Here is a 14060-nt window from a genome sequence, read left to right as displayed (position 1 = left end):
ATCTTGTATGAAACACCAGCTTCCAGATTTAATGAAGTCTGAGTGTGTGCTACAGATCATAAATACAGATTCTTAAAACATGACTCCTGAGATTGCTTTTAGTATTCTATGAACAATCCTGTAGCTATGGAGTGGCCTATACATACAAAAATATACCTCACTCTAAGGGCTCTGGTTCAGGAGACAAAGATGCCATTACTTAACAGCAGAGACTGGAGATGATGTGAGTTAGACTATTATGTGACCAGATTACTGCAAGGTGAGTATTCTGCAAGGTGGGTATTTGCACCTGCTTTTTATCAGTGAATATGAAAAAAGGCTCAAAACTCTGCAAGGTCTGTTCTAATTAGATTTGAATAGCACACTTAATTCTAAATTAATGCATCTTGATGAGCATGAGTGGAATTAATTTCCTAGCAAAAAGCTGAATGTAGCAGGAAAAAAAAAAAGGCAATAAAGGTCACTTAGCTTAGCCTTGCTGGCTAATTAGGGTACTTTACTATTATCAAAGGTGCCTGAATAACTTCAGTGGAGTTCTAGAATATCTTACTGCAAAAAAAAAACAAAACAATCTCCACATAATATTCCTATGAATAATGAATGCTATTTAGCCATCAAGCTACTGCTTTCACACAAAGCTGTAACATTGCTTCCCCAAAAGCAGGAATGACATAATGAGAAAAACAAAATACTCCAGGCAATGTAACTATTTAAAAACCATCATGATTACAACTTTGTGTGTTTTGGAGAACACCATTACTGTGCATTTGTTAAATCTCTTAATTTACCTCAAAGTGTACATGATTTGGAGAAGCTTGCTGAAGCTTATATTCATTTAATGTATTAGGGCTGTTTTCTGAGATGTGCCAGGTTGACACATGAATAGAAAGTGGCAGAAAAAGAAATGCTGTTTCTCCCACAGCAAGCACAGTAATGTAAAGCTTAAAAATTAAGCAGCAGCAGCACATTTTTCCTCAGACCTTTGAGCTGGACCATATGGTTGACGCTCAATTAAGCAAAGATTTATCAGGCCCCAATTGGAATGTGTCCAGAACTCACTATTTTCTCAAATCTTTGAACCAGAGGACTAGAACTGAACAATTTAATTAACTCGCACATGATACCTCACACTTTTAAAAATTTTTTTTGGCAGGGGTATACCCACACAGTAAAAGTGTGTGTGGTTTCTTGCCATGCTACCAAATGGAATAGGTTCACTGTGCAATCCAAGTGGCACAAGATCCTGCATGACAGGTGATCCCATGTTTGGGAACAGACAGCAAGGAGAAAAGTATGAGACAATGTCTGTTTAACAGCACAATGCTGTTATTTTGACTTCAAAATGAAATATTAACTCTTTTCTACTCTCTGGACACTTGGTTTCTGCTTGGTAAGTACATTTTCATCACACCCAAGTGTAGACTCCTGAACAATAGACAAGTCCATGACTTCAAGTCTAAAAGTGTTAAGAATGGATTGAGAAATAAGAACTTCCAAAAGTCAGAATTTTATCTAAGTGAGCATTGGAAAGAATATTAAGATCTGGAACTTAAATGTCACAGCTGCATAGAAAAAGATGTAACTTTTTCATTCAAGACTGTATATTTCATTCATTTGATAATGGGCTAAAACACAGGTACAATATTAGACAGAATTAGGTCATTTTTTTCCCATCAGATTATTGGAGGCCATAGAAATGTCACAAGAAAGTTGTTTACAGTAAAAGCCCTAACTCAAAATTTGGCAATAATGAAGTCAGTCAAACATAAAGCTGTTATGTTGAATTGTATAAGCTTAATTTTAAATTAGATGTGAGACTCAGTGGTTAAATTCTGACTTTATGGACAGATTGTAGGGTTTTTTTCTTTGCTTGTTTATTACGATTATGAATGTACTTAAGTGCATCTATTAAATTCACTGAAAAAAGACCTGCAAACATAATTTGCAGTATTCTAAACCACAAGACTTAATTCCATTGCAATTGCCATTTCAAATGTAGCAGCCAATTCCACTGTCACTATTGCTACAAAGGGATTAACCTTTCCTTGTTGATTTTTTTATGATGGGGGAAAGAATGTAATTGAAGGGTTCAATCAGTTTTGAAGGTTTTTGTTTATTTGTTTTTTCATTTTGTAAGTGTGACCTCATCATTGCAATTTTTCATAATCGTTGGAATATTCTGCTATTAAAATGCTATAAGATATTTCTGTAGTCCTGCTTCTTGTAGACTCATTTAGATTGGAAGGGACATTAAAGGTCATCTCGTTCCAACCCCTGCCGTGGGCAGGGACACCTTTCACTACACCAGGCTGCTCAGAGCCTCATTCAACCTGGCCTTGAACATTTCCAGGGATGGGACAGCCACAGCTTCTTTGGGCAATGTGTTCCAGTGCCTCACCACCCTCACAGGAAAGATCCTTCCCCTAATATCTAATTTAAACCTACATTTTATCAGTTTGAAGCTATACTCCCTTGTCCATGTTTCTTGTAGAATCCCTTCAGGTATAGGGTGGCTGTAATTAAGTCACCCCTGAAACCTCACTGAATAATAAATAACTTTTAATATAGTGAGTATAATGGCAGAACGAAGAACAGTACTTAAAACTAGCTTCCACTGTAAATTTACTAGCAGCACTATAGAAAAGAAGTTATACTTACAGGTGTTCACAAAGATTACAGAACCACACTGGTGCATTGCAAATCGAGGCTGTTCTACTTTCATCACTTTTCCTATGTGCTCCACCAAACTCTTTGATCAGGGAAGATGCTCTTCATTGATTTGACAGATTAATGAAAACTTTATTATCTTAACAGAGGGACTCAATAAAACTTGCCTACTGCTCTGGCATTGAGTGTTTTTATCATAATTATTTTACACATATAGGTCAATAAAGAAGCTTCAATTACTTGGACAAAACACTGCCCATCTACACTGGTAAGACACTGTGGGAGATGGATAGGATTCCTAGCAATGTGAGTATCCAGGGACAAATGAAGAGAAAAGTGATTTATCTGGAGTTACTCCCAAAGCAGCACCTTAGCTGGAACCCAAAACTTCAGCTACCAGATTCTCAGCTAGAACACTGTGTTCTTCCTTCAGTCTGTTTGTACTGTGTATTTTCAGCTCTTCCCTTTATGCTGCTGTTTGGAAAGTATTGGAAGGAATAGAGAGAGTTCATCTAGAGCTTTTCTAAACCCTTTTTAATATCCAAAGACCAGATAGTGCCTCAGGAAGAAAAATCTGTGGAGAATATTGTACTCTTTTTCTTGGTAGGAAGGCATGTGATAAATATTTAGCATTTAGGCAATCAAAGTTTATGAATTTAAATGCTACTATATGTATAATTTTCATTTAAAATATCAATTTTAAAATATAATAATAGTATGGCCTAATTCCTGACTTAGCCTGTCAAAAGTCAATGACATACAGCTTTTAACTCACATAAAAATGTATCTTTAGGATGTTTATTTTGCTTTTTGTAACTGCAATTCTTTACATGTGATGGGGACACTGTCTCTTCTTTTGGATATTCCCATGGTCTGTGGGCTGTGGATTTATTCATATAGGTCCAGTCCATCCTTCTGCCCTAAGGCAGAATGAACTATGAAATATCTCAGGATCACTTCTGAGATAGCAATTACCTTGAAAATGCAGTAAGATTGCAGCATATTATACACTTTTGGTGTATGTAGTTATGAATTCTGATTACAATATATTATAGACAAAAAAATCTGTCCTTATAAGCTCAGCTAGTAAGTGCTACAGACTTCAGTAAGAGTCAATGTTTTATTCAGCCTAATTTTCCTCTGATTCAGTAATTTTGACCACATAGGTAAGAGTCTATTCTCTTTGTGTCCTGCACCCTATCAGTTACTAAAAGATGTCCCAAAACTCTGATAGTTTTTTAATGGTCTGACACTGCCCTGTTGAATGCCATTGGGTATCTGTCCATAATCATACAAACCTTTGGAAGTGTCAGGAAAAGCCCCTTACAAAGACTCTGATGCTACTGTACATATCTGTCTTTTTAAAAAAAGTCAGGAGAAATACATCAAATTCCACGTGGTGTCAGCAGGCTGACAAAGGTAAATGTTAGAAGAAGGGTTTTAATGTTCTCTCTAAATAAGTACTGTTTATTCATCAATACTCTTTGTTATGAGCTGGAACCAGGATATTGTCTGCAGTTTGACGTAGAGAGTTAAGAACACATAATCTGTCAGCACATAAGGAAACAAGGTCAGGAGAGAGAAATAGTGTTTTATAAAGCAGTATTTAGGGTAACTGCATTTTAACATAATTAAATCATGAGCCATTGGAAGTAGATGGCTACTTGCATTGTTTGTAAATGCAGTTAAGCCTTTCAGTCAGAATGTCACCTTTTTAACAAAAAAACCTTGTTCAACAATAAAAATGACAGCAATAGATAAAAATAAAACAATTAATAAGAGTATTGCTTAGAAAGATTGACTTCAGGATGTCCAAAATAGTAAGCATAATTATTTGTATTATATATATTTTGCTGAACGTATAAAGTTTTGAATATAAATCAAACTCTGCTACTCAGTATAACGCAACATGTTAGCTACATTAATCCACGTTACTGCTGGAAATTGCTTTAAGAGACATCAGACTGGATTTTCTGTATGGAACAGGTATTTTGCACTGCTGTCCAGTGTGCTCCATTAGACTCTAGCATAAAATGGATGCTAACAATGGAGGTCATGCTCCTCCTGGTTTTCTCTGCTGCTGGAATAAATCCAGGCTCAAATCCCCAGTCCTGTGGCTCAGTATCCACACGTCCACCATAAATTTGAAGTAGACAAATGACACTTTCCCTCTCACTAACAAAATAATTCCATACAAAGTGGAACCAAGAATTTGAAGTGAAAAAAGGCAAGCCGTAATGTCCTTTTGTGCACACATCAGGTTTCACAACACATCAGTCTGCAACTCCCAGGACAGGAGCCACACGCACCAAAGCCCTGCATCAGTCCCTGGTTATTCACACAGAAACAGCACAGCACTTCAAAGAGTGCAGAATGCAGGTTTACTATAAAACAAGGCAAAATCCCTCCCAAACACACACGCTGGCTTTTGATTATATGCAAAAAGAAAATGTTCCTCTTAAAGGCTGCATAAACGAAGGCTGAACTCAAATATAAAATGTTAATTAAAATTTAATGTATCCTGCGTGGTGCCTTTGTTTGTTCTGCATCCCTGGTTAAACATGAGGCTGTTATCTTACTGACTAATGGGGCTCTCCTGCTTTGCCAGCCACTTATTCTGAAGGAGAAGTCATTCTCCCAGCAAACACAGCAGTCATTTACCTCGACTGTCACGTCGTTGTCTTACCCTTAGAGACTCTTCCCTTCAAAAATAGGCCAGCAGATACATTAAGCTTATGTGTCATTGGCATCAAGACAAGAGGCAAACCCTTACTCAAAATGTAATTCTGTTTATAAAAAACCACTTCAATAAAATTTATAGCTTTCAATTTTTAAAATTTAAAAATAGGAAAAAATATTACTAGGAGCATTGTTATTGGTTTAATTGGAACTTGCGCTATTACTACTCTGACTGCAGATTTTCAGAGCAGACAGAATAAGTGAAAAATCACAAAGAGTTCTGAAGAGAAAACTTCCAGCTCACAATTTTAGTATTCAATCCTGTAGCTATGGAGTGGCCTATACATGCAAAAATTTATCGCATCTGATGCAATAAAAAAAAGCATTGTGTAAGAACAGGATAAACTAATTGAAGAAATGCTCAGAGAAAGCAGAGTTACAGCAGTGACAGAATAGTTGAGGCTCTTACTCCTACAAAGTACCTCCCTTTGTAGAATGCTAACTTGGATGGACAAATTGGTCCAATTTAGCAGATTTAATTTATCCCACCTCTCAATTCAAACTTGCAAATTTTACCTACTGGTGCAGCATTCTTTCATGTCACCCAAGGAATCCAAAAGAGAGATATTTGTAATGGGGTTTGCTCTCTGATTTACCTTCATACCAAAGTGTTCTGCATAAGTAAGTAATTGGGTGAGATGAAAAGGATTCTAAAGACAAGCACTGCCACAGTGCTGGCAGCTCAGACTCCATCCTGAACAAAGACTTCAGTTCTACCTCAAAACAGAAGAAGAAATTCAAAGGAGACCAATGCAAGGAAAGTACCTATGCTGGAACAAAACTTCGTTAACTAATGACAGTTATAGCACTTAATTATCCCCAAACACAGGGCAAATCTAAGCAGAAATTAAAAGACATTGTCAGAATAGCAAAAAAAGCTATAGCTAAAAGAAATGTCATTACAAGAAAGGAAAAGGCAAAAGCACCTTTAAGCAGTGAGCTCTACTGGAGCATGGAAAGACTTCCCAAGGAAAGCCCCGTTCCCTGAAGAATTGGAAATCAGACTAAAAAGCTAATTGGAGACAATACCAAAACCACCCCAAACTTGGAGCCATGTCATTACAGAAATAATATAATAATTATATTAATTTTCTGATTTTTACATATAATTTACATTAAAGCTTTTCTGAGCTATGTGAGCTGCTGTACACATCACACAAAGAACAGGTGTAAGAAACAAAAAGACACTTATGCTCTTAACTACAAATGAAAACATTCTTCAATCCCATTTTAGCTTGCAACTTTGTACATTATTCCACCAGGAATAAATTCCAGTTGGTAGAGTATAGAGGAAAAGATACTGATTTGAAGAAAAAAGTAGATGAGCTGTCATCATAATGCACCTGTCCACCCCATCGCCTACTGCCATATAAACAACATTAAAAATGAAAGCAAATACTATTTATAGGTTATTGTGACTACTCCTGTGAAACTGTTGGACAGGATATTTGTAGCAGAAACGAACATCTAATTGTTTAACTTCAACTTTCAACACTTATTCCTTTTATCATGGTCATCTTAAAAGTTTCCCACGGGAAACATGCTACAGACATTTTGATGTACATGTTTTACTTCTACTTTTTTATACAAAGTAACTCTTATGGGACTATACATTAACTTCTGAAAGTAAAATAACAAATGGGGCCAAAAAGCTCAAATCAAGTTCTCCTAATGCACACCAAATAAAGAATAGCATTTGATCTGTTTGTTTCAAAATGTATCAGGTGCTGTCAGAATTAGCCATCTTTCTGTCAAACAGTGTAACCCTACTCCAGCTCATGAAAGGATCTCTGAAATACAATTTCCATTTGACCCACATATCAGTTGCTCTTTTATGGTCTCACCTCCTATACATGCACTATTCTAATGCATAAACCAGGCATCCCCACATGGTCATTATATCAAAATCCTCCCATTAATGACCAGCCTAATACTGCCGGTACAATACAATAACCTAACAATAACCTAACCTAATACAATAATAAACAGTTATTGAAAAACGGTACAATAAAACCAATGTTATTTATGCATCCCTTCCTTGGGTGAGAAACTTAAGAGTTACTTAATTTATCATTTTAATCTCCTTTCTCCCAAGTAATTTTTATATTCCCTCACATCCTACATTTCTTCACAAGCCTCCTAGCAACATCCCTCAGGCAAAGACTTTCTGGAGCAAATTCTCAAGCAGAGTAATTGACATCCTTATGTCAGCTGAGGATCTTTTTATTACATACACAGCACTGATCAAGTGCACTGCTGCCCTGTCTGCAGTCACCCTCTGCTCAGAAAAGCTCCAACTCTTCCTCCAAAATAAACAGTCATGCCAAAAGATCCGTAAATCAAAATAATTATATTCATCAGTAAAGTGCAAAAATTTCAGCATTAATGGAGAGCCACCAGCTGCAGTTGCACAAGTTATAAAATGCCATATTTAGAGGTCCTAATAAATATCTTTCCTCTCTGCTGCCATCTACAGACAGACTTCAAGATTTTTTTAGAAAATATATTTTTCCATTTCAGATACATTTAATACCAGCATCTCAAAACAGTTCACCCCAAACATATAGGATATCAATAGTATTACCTCAACATATTAGAAGCTTCAGGAAAAGTTGAGCCCAAGTGATGCATCCCTGAGTGGTACTTTGATGGTGTTCACAATGCATGCTGATCCTGAGGAAAACACTCAGCTAGGAATCAGTGGCTCATGGTCCCTGTCCAATGCATGGGAGGAGTTGAATCACATAGAGATGTCCCTCAGAAGCCATATGAGCTGTCAAAATTTAAAAGGAGATTCTCAATCTCTATGATAAACAGCTTAAACACCTTTGCTTGAGTCCCCAGAACATCTAATGCTTAATGGTCGTAGCGTTACTACTTGCTGCCTACTTCAGACAGAAGACCCCCAAGAAATTCCACAGCCATGCGTTCTAACCAGAAGGCTACAAAATCAGTTTCTCTCTTTGCATAAAACAGAAATTCAGTACCAAAAGGGGTACCATTGTAAAGGCCCCACACCTCAGATGCACAGTGGAGACAGTGTAACGCAGTTTCTGAACTGTGTATCTGTATTAAATGACTGCAAGCTGTATAGCTACAAATATAAAAACACTATACTTGCTTAGGGCCCCAGCTGAACATAAAATGTGTTGGTTTGAAAGGGACATTAAACACCATCTTGTTCCAATCCCCTGCCATGGGCAGGGACACCTCCCACTGGATAAGGTTGCTCAGAGCCCCAACCAGCCTGGCCTTGAACACTTCTAGGGCTGGGACACCCACAGCCTCTTCTGGGCAACCTGCGCCAGAGACTCATCCCTCCCCTCAATGAAGCTTTCTTAGTATTTAATCTAAACTTACTGTGTTCCAGCTTCCAGTCATCCCCTCTTGCATATAATTTGATATGCAATATATTAATCACGTGTGAAATTAACCTTTAGCCCGGAGGTCAGCACGCTCCTGTGGCGTAGCTCTCTGGGGAGGTGCGAGCCTCGCCACGCCGCAAGCCGGAGTTAAAACCCCTCGGTGCTGTGCTGTGAAAGGCTGCCCTGCCAGCGCCACCTGAACAGCAGACAGAGGCGAGGCTCACTCACACAGCCCTGCCGAGGGCTCCGGGGGCAGCCCGGGTCCCCTCACCAGCAGCCCGGCCCGCAGGGTGCGGCAGCCCCGCGGGGCTCCCTCACAGGCGCTGCGGGCGGAGGGGGGAGCCGGCCCCTGGGAGGGGACGCAGCGGGCCAGGGATGAAACAAAACATCGCCCGCCCGTCCAGGGAGGGATTGTCACATTCTGCTCTGTGTTGGTGCGGCCCCACTTTGACTCCTGTGTCGAGTGTTGAGCGCCACAATATAAAAAAAGGCATTAAGCTGTTAGCATCCACAGGAGCGGCAGGAGGATGGTGAAGAGCCCTGAGGGGAAGCCGTGTGAGGAGCAGCTGAGGTCACTTGGTCTGTTCAGCCTGGGGAAGAGGAGGCTGAGGGGAGACCCCACTGCTGTTAAAACTTCCTCGTGAGGGGAAGAGGAGCGGCAGGCACTGATCTCTGCTCTGTGGTGACCACTGACAGCACCGGGGGATGGCCTGAAGCTGTGTCAGGGAGGGATGTTAGGGAAAGGTTCTTCACCCAGTGTGTGGCTGGGCACTGCAACAGGCTCCCCAGAGAAGCTGCCAAAAACCAAACCTGACAGAGCTCAAGAACTCTGTGCTCTGGGGCACAGGGTGTGATTCTTGGGGTGTCCTGTGCAGGGCTAAGAGTTGGACTCCATCCCTGTGGGCCCCCTCTAACTGAGAGCATGCTGCGATTATGTGAGGGGCATACCACGCTCTGTAGCAATGCTCTGTAGTGGCCACCATGGGCTGTGCCTCAGCCATCAATGCTGCAGGAGCACACACGGAGTAGGTCAGTCTTTCCTCCTTTTCAGCTTCAATCATTTCAGAGAGTCACAGCTGAAAAGGGACTTCTGGAGATCATCTAGTCCAATTCCCACCTCTGCCCCTTCCCCAGCCAAAGCAGGGTCACCTGGAGCAAGTTACAGGAGATTTCCACTCAGAGATCCCAGAAACACCTGTTACCCAACGCAGCCATCAGCCCTGCGCAGGCCAGAGTAGCAAGTGTGGGAGAAAATACACGGTGGAAGAGCTGTGAAACACTGGTGAATCACACACGTCAATTAGAGAGTGTTGTCCTGGCTAGAGACAGAAAAGGAACTGAATCCAAAGAATGCAGGTAGTAAAAGGGGGGGGGGGGCTTTATCACATCCCTCTTCATTTGCATTTGGCACTTTTTAATTTGTTCTCATTCCATTATTTCTCACTAGTCTCACTCACCTAGATCAGGATACTTGACTGGTTCCAGAAAAGTTGAGTAAAAGCTTAGTAATACTGTGCTACCAATGCTTCTACCATTTAGTTTTTACAATGTTGAATGTGATAACCACTTTCATACACTGAAGATCCTAAGAAACACTTATCTGCTGATAAGGTCCAAAAATCATACTGCTGAAACAAATTAATTGAAACATCTTTTGAATATGTGTCATTTGATAATCAAAGTTTCATTTCTACAGTAGTTATTTTGTAACATATTGAGATATTTTTTTTCTGCTTGACACAGAACTCTTTTGTCATATTCCCTAAGATAAAGAATATGAATCAATAGAGCATTCAGAACAATTTAAAAAGTCACTTTTTTTGGTATTCTTTACTGTTTAAGTTCTTTTAATTCTGTCCATGCCTTCTTATTCCTCTACTTATTTTTTGCTTCTCTGTTCCCTGTTGTCAAAGGTTTCTTTCATCTCTCCATTTCTGTTGGCTGTGCTTCTACGACAGTGGCCTTCTTGTGGCCATCTGGACAATTGTACTAATTTGAGCAGCTGTTCCTAAAAATAAACTAGTCTTGGAGGAATTTATGCCATTTAGACATTTGGATTTTTTTTCCTCTGTTTTAGTGTTTCATGTAACTGAAAATTTGTACCTGAAGCAATTTATATACTGAGAACTTTTTGTTTGTTTGTTTCTTTTTGTTTTTTTGTTTGGACCTATGACCAAGTATAGGTACCTCCCAGCATCCTATTTTGCACCTCAAAGGGGAAACTTGGCTTTTATTAATCTAAGATAAGGTTGTTTATCCTGAGCTCTTCAGTACATCATCTGGAGTGAGGTGCTTATTTATTTTCTCTACTTATTTGTGTAGTGACAAACACATATTAAGAGGGTTCTGTATCAAAATAATCTTCAGTTCTGCTCATACTGCCTTTGGGAGTCAAGATACCTCTCTAGGATTTGGGATAATTAACTTGCTTAATGTATGAAAACAGCAGAATGGCTAAGAGCCACCAGGGGGCATTAACACAAAATAAATGGGTAAAAATTGGTTGAAAGATTGGAAACATGAAACTCTATTTTAAAAAATTACTGATAATAAGGAGAGAGGCACGCTATGGTGGTAATGCAAAACAAGCAGGAAATAAAGCTTTAATTCATGATTACCTATGTCATAGAATTTGGGACAGTGGTGAAAAGATTTCCACCTTTCTTCAAACAGAGCAAGAAAGCTGCATTTATGCAACAGTCCCAATGGTAGTGACAGGAGGAGGTGACCAAGACATTGGACTTAGATTAAAACTAAATTAATTGCTGGAATGAATATTGGAATTATTCCTATGGAAGGATAAATTGGAAGTGATTCCTGCTTCTCCTGCTATGAGACTCAGAGAAAAAAAACTACAAAAAACAGTTGCTCTGGGTAAAGAGACATTGTCACTTCCCTTCTGTGTTCCACCTCAAACAATGCAGTTTTGTTTCTGCACGAAAAGCAAGATGAGCTATTTTGTCACATCTCCTTTATGACTGAAGTGCAAAAGCCAGATAACAAGATATTAACTGAGCATATGCATCAAGTAACCCTTTCAATCTCAGCTATAATCCTCTGTGAAGAGTGAGGTGCACACATGGCCTTTTCAACTAAGTGAAACTAAGTGCCATTAATCATACTTTGAAAGAAAAAGTCATATTTTTTTTTCTATAAATCACTTAAATTTGCTGGAGTTTGTAGAAAGAGCTTCTTCCCCCCACAGACTATTGTTTTTACCAGGCTCAAAATATCTCTGTTATCCAACCAAGCAGATGTGTTGTGGCCAAGTAAATTGCCCCCCTGTGCTGCTGTTATGTCACTGTAATGTGACATCATGCAAAGCCACCCACCACACCCCCTCCCCCTTCCCCCAGAATAACTTGCTCTTGCATTGTTGTATCACAATATCCAAATTATTATAGCTTGTGTGGATTAATGTAGTAGTTTGGTGTGAAAATCTAAGGGATTAGATAGAGTATGAACCAGCATAAAGTAAAATCTAAAAAATGTAATAAAGGTGCCCCAGCCTCAGGTCTTACATGCTGCTTTATCAGTCCAAGTATTGTTCTATGATTAGAAAGAGATCCCAATAGCAAAAGAGTATTTCTAAAGCACTTGTCAGGTAAAGTCAGTCTGCTCTCATTTTCTCAGGAGTCTATGGCACTCAGCACCTCGTTACCCCATTCCTATACCTCTGTGTTTTACACTGTGTTGGAGACCCGTGTTGACTTCACCACTCCTCAAAGAGAGTGGTACAGAAGAAAGATGTGAAGGGCATGCTGTTCCTGACCCTCACACGTGAACACAGCACAAGATCACTGCTCTCCATGCAGTTCTAATTACACCACCTTGCCTAGATCACAACTGGCCTAGAAGCAGCAACTCACCAGTGGTTCACATCTAAATTTGACAGCCTGCAAAGTCCTGAAAAACCTCGAGCTAAGAAAGAAGACAGTAGATCAAAAAGTTGGTAAAAAAACAAGCACTTTCATTCAAAGACGGAAGCAAAGAAAAATTACCTGAATGGTATTTTACAGGCTGTTATGAGACATGATTTCAGTTTTCTATACTTTCTTTTGTAGTTCCTTACAACCAGGGGTGGAGAGCAGACCTCTTCAAGTTTAGTTTGTTTCCTCTCCTTTTGCCATAGACACACCGAAGCAGCAAAGAGTATTACAGGTACAGGAGAGCTTCAAGGGACTGCTCTGTACTTAGAGAAGGTGTTTTGTACACACTTCATGCTTGGTTGATGTCCATTAAACAACCACTGATCTGAAAGCTAACAGTGAATCTATTTTCCTCTGCATTCAGCTCCATGTCAGTGATTTATCTTTCCTTGTCCATGCCCTCTACAGACACCCTTCCAAAAGCCATGCTTACCTTCTTTGGGTAGGTTCCTCAGCCTTCTCCATAATTAGTTCTTGTACAGCCATGTAATTAACTTCTTAGAGATGTCAGTATTAAACTGGTAAAACTCCATCTCTTCTTCAGTAATGACAAAGATTTCTCAAAGAGTCATCAGCTTCATAAAATAGTGCATCTTTTCCCAGGAGGAAAAGTGAGGAGCCTCCCCCTCATACCTCCCTGGACACCCAGGGCGAAGACCAGGCCTCCAGCTCACCCTTGGAGAGGCTCACGTGAGCTGTGCAGGAAATGAACTCATCTGACTGGTGATTCCCAGCCCTGGGAGAACACCACCTGCTGCCAGGAGACTCCCTGCTAGTGCCCAGGTGTGGAAGAATCTGGCACTTTACTTGCTCGGACAGTTACATAGGTGTGAATTGCTGAGGCAGCTGCAGATAAAAGGTGCTCACAGGGCACCCGTCTGTAGGGAACCTCAGAATTCTTGATTAAACCCTAACAGCTGATTTGAATTACCTCTGACCTCTTATGTCGTCTTTTTGACTCAGGTTCTTTACATTATGAGGCTGACAGTAAAATTATAACAAAACAATTATTCTTTATTTGTAGTCACTATCAACCTTATGCTGTTGATAAGCTACACATTTGCTTTTATCCCTCTTTCACCAGCTTAAGGCCTGGCAGGTGCTATCAAAACAAAGACTGGTCTGCAGAGGGTTCAGGTGAATTACTGAAGCCAGAGTCATGTACCTGTGGCTGGATGCTGACGTGACTGGGACAGGGAGGAACTGGCAGGACTGGCTGCTTATAATGGGAGATGATATCTGGGTCATGAGAGAACATAAGCTTTGGGCTATTTCTGGAGCACAGAAGGATTTCATTAGGTGTGTGATGTTATGCCACACATTACCTTACCTTCATAAGAATTAGTGGAATTTGTTCAAC

The 14060-nt window shown here is 39.7% G+C and overlaps 1 protein-coding gene across 1 annotated transcript in view; it reads right to left on the bottom strand.

Annotated features, from left to right (window-relative positions):
- HECW2 (HECT, C2 and WW domain containing E3 ubiquitin protein ligase 2) overlaps positions 1-8124 on the bottom strand; it is a 165541-nt gene extending 157417 nt beyond the window's left edge. The window contains exon 1 of the mRNA XM_072932420.1: positions 7991-8124. The gene's annotated coding sequence lies outside the window, so the exon portion shown is untranslated. The remainder of the gene's footprint in view (positions 1-7990) is intronic.
- Positions 8125-14060: the final 5936 nt, after the last annotated feature.

Source organism: Taeniopygia guttata, chromosome 7 (assembly GCF_048771995.1).
Source record: "Taeniopygia guttata chromosome 7, bTaeGut7.mat, whole genome shotgun sequence".
Lineage (NCBI taxonomy): Eukaryota > Metazoa > Chordata > Aves > Passeriformes > Estrildidae > Taeniopygia > Taeniopygia guttata.
The sequence above is the reverse complement of the archived record's forward strand: the minus strand, read 5'-3'. Positions and strand labels throughout refer to the sequence as shown.